Source organism: Neophocaena asiaeorientalis, unplaced genomic scaffold, assembly GCF_003031525.2.
Source record: "Neophocaena asiaeorientalis asiaeorientalis breed wild unplaced genomic scaffold, Neophocaena_asiaeorientalis_V1.1 scaffold540, whole genome shotgun sequence".
Lineage (NCBI taxonomy): Eukaryota > Metazoa > Chordata > Mammalia > Artiodactyla > Phocoenidae > Neophocaena > Neophocaena asiaeorientalis.
This window is the reverse complement of record NW_020172141.1, coordinates 6,258,152-6,264,732: the sequence shown is the minus strand read 5'-3', so window position 1 is coordinate 6,264,732 and position 6,581 is coordinate 6,258,152. Positions and strand designations below refer to the sequence as shown.

Here is a 6,581-nt window from a genome sequence, read left to right as displayed (position 1 = left end):
GGACCAGCAGCCTGGCCCGCGCCTTCCCTGCGGGGCTCAAGCACAGCGCTGGCCTCAGCCTCAAATTTGTCCACGCTGGGCCGGGTGGGCCCCGAGGCCAGAGGGGACGGGGCCAGCCCAGGGTCAAGGACTGGGCTGCAGCAGGGTGACCTCCCCGTGGTGGCTGCACTGCTGGGGAGACCGAAAAGTGCAGGTTCCCAGGCTCCACCCCAGGCCCTCGGAACCAGAATTTCTGGGGACGGAGCCAGGAGATCTGCATTCTCCAACCGCTTCCCGAGGGGTCTGAGGAAGGAGGGACCCCAGCAAAGATCCAGCACCTCTCCCGGGAGTAAGACACGCCAATTCTGCAATTCCAGGTTCTCTGTCCCAAAGAGGCCACGACTCCACGACTCAGAGCCCCATCGCCCAGGAACTCGGGTGGCTGAGTGCTTTCCTAGACTCCACAGCTGAGATTCTGTGGTCCCAAGACTCTGACTCAGCCCTCAGGTCCATCAAAGGAGAGAGGATGAAGCCCCCGAGTATGGGGCCTGGGGCAGCAGCAGGGCCAGCAGGGACGGGAAGACGAGAAAACACGGAAACAGGGAGGGGGAGACAGACAGAGAGAGGGCGCTGCAGCCGCCAGCAGGTGAGAACAACTACATCCACATGTTTGTTAAACACTCAGACGATCTAAAAGGTTCTCTAATGAGTCCCCTCAAAAGCAGAAAGCTCTGGGGTGGGGGTGGGGGGAGACGAGGTTTGAGAAAAAGAAATTCATTTTCTGTCCTTACAATCGTGTGATGCTTTACCGTGAGCATGTTAACACGCTTGTCATTAAAAACTGATAATTAGCAAGAGAATATGACAAACTCTGTGCTTCCTCAAGTGTCTGTTCACTGGTTTCTTTACCCTCCCCCAATCCAGCATCAGTTCCCAGCCCCCAGCCCCAGGCACAGGGTAAAAGCAAAGATACCAGCTCCAGACTCGAGAGTCGAAAGCATGAATGCCACTGAATTCGGACCTCCTCAGGGCCTGTCACTAAGATTCACCAGGCAGAGACCTCTAGGGCTCTCTGAGAAGCGAAGGGAGAGGCCAGCAGGGAAAGACATGTCCAGGGGCTGGTCCCCAGGGCGTTGTGCGAGGGGGTCCAGGGCCCTGCCCACACCCTGCTTCCACAAGGCCACGGGCCAGGCCCCTGCGAAGCCCCACCTTTGAGCCCCCTCACCTGCCCCGGATCCCGGTCCCCGCGGGAGTCGCCGGCTTCCATCCACCTCTGCTCGTCGCGAGACCCAGCCAGGCCCCGCGCCCTCTGGGCCTTGCCAACCTCTCATCCTGGGAAGGGGCTGGATGGAGCCAGCTCCCCGCGGGGCCCCCAGTCCTCCTAGGCCCCCCCCGGCCCGGCTTGGCCTGGAACCAAGAGCCCACAGGCACAGGGTCGGGGCGGGGGGCGGCGCGGCTGCTACCTCCCAGAACGCCAGCTGCTAGCCCCGATTTATTTTTGCCTTAAGTGCTGGAGAATTGCAGGGCTGGAGCCGCCAGCTCAGGGGGCTTGGGCTGCAGCTGGAAGGAGAGGGAGGTGGGCAGGGTGGGGGGCACACAGCCCCTCCGTGACCTCGGCCGTTCATGCACACGCACACACACGCGTGCGTGCACACACACACAGAGCTCGGTACCTCGCTATCTCCACATGCCCCCCCGCCCCGCCCCCGCACCAGCCCAGCTCTGCTGGGGAAGCCACCAAGCAGCTGTGAGGAGGCTTCGGGGGCAGAGGGTCCCAACCGCTGTCCCCCACCTTGCTGCCACCTCCGGCTGGGGCTGTCCCTCTTGGGCCGCAGGCTGCCCACTCCCACCCCGGGGACGTCCGTCACGACGCGGGGGCCACAGCCCCAGGCGAGCTGCAGGGGGCCCGGCTCCACCCCAGAGGGGAGCTCAGGAGACAGAGCCTGCCCTGCACCCAAGGGAGACCGACAACAAACAAGAGAAAACATAACGTGGCAGACTGCGTTAAGTTCTATGGAGAAAAAAGCCGAGAAGGCAGTGGGGAAAGGGAGGCTGCTGTGTTGCCCAGGGAGCCAGGAGAGGAGCGGGGAGTAGGCGGCGTTTGGGCAAGAGCTGAGAGCAATGAGGGAGGGCCCCGTGGAGCTCTGGAGAGGGCAGCTGGGGGCACGGGGCAAAGGCCCAGGCCGAGGAGGCCTGGCGCATCGGAGGCACCGCGGGAGGGAGGCCGGCGGCCTGGGCGGAAGAGGGGGGTGGAGGCGGCAACAGGGCCAAACCACGGGCCCGGCGGACCAGGGTGAGGAGGGTCCAGACCCCAAGACCCTAGAGGCCACGCCAAGGGAAACGTGGCTGGCGCTGCAGGGCTGAAGGCTAGTCAGGGGCTGGACCAGGGTCCCCAGGGCGCCCACAGCCTCACGCGGCCTTTGCAGCTGCCACTTCAGCAGCTGGGCAGGAAGCCTCGAGATGCAGAACGTCGGTGGGGTGAGAGGAGGAAGTGGGTTGGGGAGGGGGTAGAGCTGACACACTAGGAGGGGGAGGCCCTCTTCTCCCATAGAACCCTCGCCTACCCTCTCTGAGCCTCAGTTTCCCCCCTGTCCAAGGGAAGGCTGGACTGGATGGCGGATACCAAGGCTCTGGCATCGCAGAGGCTCACATGCCCTCCTCCATGGAGCCCCGCCTCTCCGCACCCCATTTCTGTTGAGACTCCCCCAAAGGCACACACAGAGGTTCACGTTTCCACTCTCCCATCCTGGGCGCTCTCAGAAGCCTCCCCACCTGGCGCTCTGATCCCACTTCACAGATGATAAACTGAGACCCAAGAGAAGTGACTGGGCCACAGTCAGACCCCCGGCCTCGCTCACCCTAGCTGTCTGCCCTAAAGTCTCCCCCGAAAGAATGAGAGAAGGGGCCAGGTCTCCATTTACTCAACATCCATTTATTAGGCACCTTCTGCATGCCAGACACTGCACTGGGGCCACAGCTGAGCAGCGGGCCACAGGGCCTCCACCCCAGGAGCTCACAGCCCCACCACAGCCCCCAGTGAGGCCTCAGCGGCAGAGAAAACAGCCCAGACACAGACCCGCCAATTATTTACTGAGCACCTACTACACGCCAGGCCTTAACCAGGTCCCGAGGACACAGCAACCTGGGATCTGGGATGGCAAGCAGGCACCAGGGCCCGCAGGGGAGCAGCCCTGGGGGGATAGGGGGGCAGCCCCCACAGACAGCCTGGCACACGGATGCATTCTGCGCAGGCTGTCTGTGGGACGCGGGAGGGTGGGCTCTGGGTCCGAGCCGCGTTCCAGTCTCTCCCAGGGCCTCCCTGGGCCTCACGGAGCTACTGCCGTCCTCTGCACTAGCAGACCATTAGGAAATTAAATCAGCCGGCAGAGTGCTGGGCCCTCAGCCAGTGCCCAGCGAGGGCTCCAGTTCTGCCCTCGGCCCCAGATCCTCTGGAAAACCCTCCTGCCTGGCCAGCCCCACCCCCAGCCCCAGCCCCACGGCTCCTCTGAAGCCTCCGGGCCTCCTGCCCTGCCTGCGGCCCAGTTTCAGGCTGGCTTTCTTTCATCTCTGGCCTTCCCCTGGCCGCCTCCCTGCCACACTGCCAGCTCCCCTGGGGCAGCCATCCCGTGGACCGAGCCCACACCTCGCACACCTTCCGAGTGGCCAGCCAGCCTCTACCCCTCCTGCTGCCCACGAGCTGCCTCTCTCCCAGCCTCTCCTCCGTGCCGGCCCGAGACAGGGCTCCAGCTGCAGCCCCAGGGCAGGGGCAGGTGTGCCCAGGCGTCACTCGCAGCAAGAGCGCCGGCAGGGACCCAGCAACAGGCACAAGTTGCACCTGTCGGAGGGACGGCCCAGCCCGAGCTGGGAGCAGTGAGCCCGAGCGTGGACACCAGTGGGCCCCGAGGGGGCTCCAGCCTCCTCCGGCCTGGAGCCAAACGAGGGCCACAGAGGTTGCTGGGAGTGACAATGCAGTTGCTTCCACCCTAGACGCTGTGCCAAGGCCTCCTGGTGCCGGGCCTGGTGCCGCCAGCCGTGGCCCAGGGCACCGGAGGCCTCGCCAGGCCAGAGGACTGCCCACAGGCAGAGCTGGTCCCAGTGCTGCATAACTGCAGGGCGCTGCTGTCACTGTTAGTGCTGTTACTGTTACCCCTGCTGTCACTATTATTTCACTGCCTCAGGGCCACCAGTGCTACCTTGTCCTGCTCTGGGCAGACTTGAGAGGAGGGACACCGTGGCCCTGGGGCAGGAAACCTGGCAGGGCGGCCCTCTGGCCTGGAGAGAGCTAGGTGGAGGTTTCCGCTCAAAGCCCTGGCTTGCTGTGTGGCTTTGGGCAAGATCCTGCCCCTCTCTGGGCACCTTTTCCTCACAGCACAGCACAGTCCACTGAACATCCTTCCACCAGGCACACACCTCGAGGAGGGGTCTCCCCCTAAGCAACCTGAAGCCTGACGGGGGTCTGACATGGCAACTGGGCATGGGAAGGGCGTCCAGGGATAGGCCGACAAACTTAGGCTCTGCCCCTTTGCCCGAGGGAAGGTCCATCCCCTTCAGGGCGGGGAGGGGGCTCTGCTGTGCCCTCATCTGGAGAGGGGGGCACAAGGAGGGAGTCCGGGGTTGGAAATTCAGGTCTGCCAGGTGAGTGCCAACACCCAGCATCTACAGAGTGCCCAATACATGCGCTCAGCGGTACCCCCGTAGAGAGCAGGGCCCTCCCCTGTTGTCCAGCACGCTGGAGGCCCCTCCTTGTCCCCAGGGGTGCCCAAGCACCCCGCTCTCCCTCAGGGGTCTGGGGCCCACATGATTGGAGCCCTTCCGAGGCCCCCTCCTGGAGCTGCCGACACCCGGCCCCCTACCTGGAGGGGAGGGGCCGCCAGAAGGCTGAGGGGCGGATCGTGCTGAGGAGTTTCTCTGGGGGTCCCAGCGCGCGGTGAGGGCGCTCTCCTCACAACGGGGGGGAGGAGCTGGCCGCAAAAAGACCGCACGCCCCCACTGCTCCTCGGGCTCTCCCCTCCCTGGCGCTCTCCAGCCACGCGGTGGCGGTCCAGGGCGGAGACCTGCGATGAGGGGCTGCAGAGGAGCACAGGCAGAGGCTGAGGTCCGAATGGGGCGGCAGCCGGGGCCTGGCCGTCCTCGGCACCTAGGGAGCAGGCGAGGGGTAGGCTGGAGGCTACCGCCTTCTGGGTTCGCACCTTCGAGGAGGCGGCTGCTGATTTCAGCGGCGTGTGGGCGCCTCTGCGCTCCCCGGAGACGGAGCCTGCGAACCCGGGCTCCGCGACGCGGATATGGGGGGCTGGAGGTCCCCAGCACTTTATTCCAGGGTCCGTCCTGGGCACGGGGAGCAGAGAAGAACGGAGCAAAGGTCCCAGGCAGTGCAGGGCTCCCGGATGAAGAGCTGCTGGGGAAACGGGGAGCAGGGTGGACCCGGTCTCAGCAGATCCAGGCCGCGGGGAGGCAGGAGAACCTCCCAGAACCAAAGACCACCTCCAAAGAGACACTTTCCTGTGACCTCCAGTCCTGAACACAGGTTTTAAAATGTTCACATGACATGTGCACACTCCACCGGAACAGGCAGCACAGACACCCACTGGGGCCTCAAATCCCATGTGAAGCCCCGCAGGAACTCCCCACCCAGTTGCCGCTGGTTCCCCCGCCCCGCGCCCCTCCCCGCGCCCCAGGACATCCAGAGCAGACGTCAGCACTGTGAGGGGACCCCGGCCCTGAAACCCGCGGGGCCTCTCAGCCAAGCGACCACCCCTGAGCGATCAAGGCCGACTTGTACAAGCGAAAAAAAGGTGCGGCTGGACTCCTCGGCTGGCTCACTCGAGTGCCAGAGGACCACACCGTTTCCAGAATATCTTTACTCCAACAGAGCGCAGGAGGTGGGAAAGACCGACGACTCCAAGGACCCGCAGCCCTTGGGCCTGGGGGCATTTGCCGGGCCGCCCGTAGTCCGCGCCCCTCTCGGCACCCCCGCCCCGGTCGGGGGGTCTCCGGGGAAGGTCACTCGTAAGACTGACACCGCCTGCGGAAGCGCCTCCCCAAGCTCCCTCCCGAGCCCCCTCGTGCGAGGCGTTCAGAGGGGGGCCGAGGGCGCCTCAAAGTTTCCCGGAGCGCCCCCAAGACGAAGGTTAGCAAGGAGCAAAGTTCCCTGGCGGCGGTGGCTGGAGACATGGCAGAGGAGAAAAGCTCGCAGTCAGCATTTCCTTCCGCCCCACCTTCCCAATTGCTGCACCTCCTCGTGCTCGCTCGGCCGGGAAGGGGGCCCGCGAGGAGCTGGAGCCGGGTCCCCCGGCGCTTACCTCGGTCAGTGCCCCGGGCGCGGCGCGCTCCGCGTCCTCCGAGCTCCGGGCGGCCGTTCCTGGCCCCGGCAGCCGCCGCGCTGCCTGCATCGCCGCCGCCGCCTCAGGGCAGCCCCCGGGGGCGCTCCATGCTGAGGGGAGTCCCCACGCCCAGGCGCCCCGCGTCTCCACGCCCGCTCCGGCCCCTCCGGCTACTCGCCCTCGCCCTCGGCTGCCGTTCCCGGGAAGGCGGTGGCAGCGGCAAGGCCCGGGGAAGGCGGGGAGAGCGCGATGGAGGGCGAGGAGGCGGCGGGAAGCTGAGGC

General features: G+C 65.6%; 1 protein-coding gene across 4 annotated transcripts in view; it reads right to left on the bottom strand.

Annotated features, from left to right (window-relative positions):
* Positions 1-6,413, bottom strand: part of KCNJ12 (potassium inwardly rectifying channel subfamily J member 12) — a 33,701-nt gene extending 27,288 nt beyond the window's left edge. Inside the window, exons 1-3 of one of the 4 annotated variants that reach the window (XM_024753598.1) lie at positions 6,279-6,413; positions 5,169-5,374; positions 4,833-5,046 (exon numbers count right to left, since the gene is read on the bottom strand). The gene's annotated coding sequence lies outside the window, so the exon portion shown is untranslated. Of the gene's footprint in view, positions 1-4,832; positions 5,375-6,278 lie in introns of all 4 variants that reach the window. The other 3 variants (XM_024753618.1, XM_024753610.1, XM_024753604.1) reach the window with 3 other exon arrangements.
* Between the last annotated feature and the right edge of the window lie 168 nt (positions 6,414-6,581).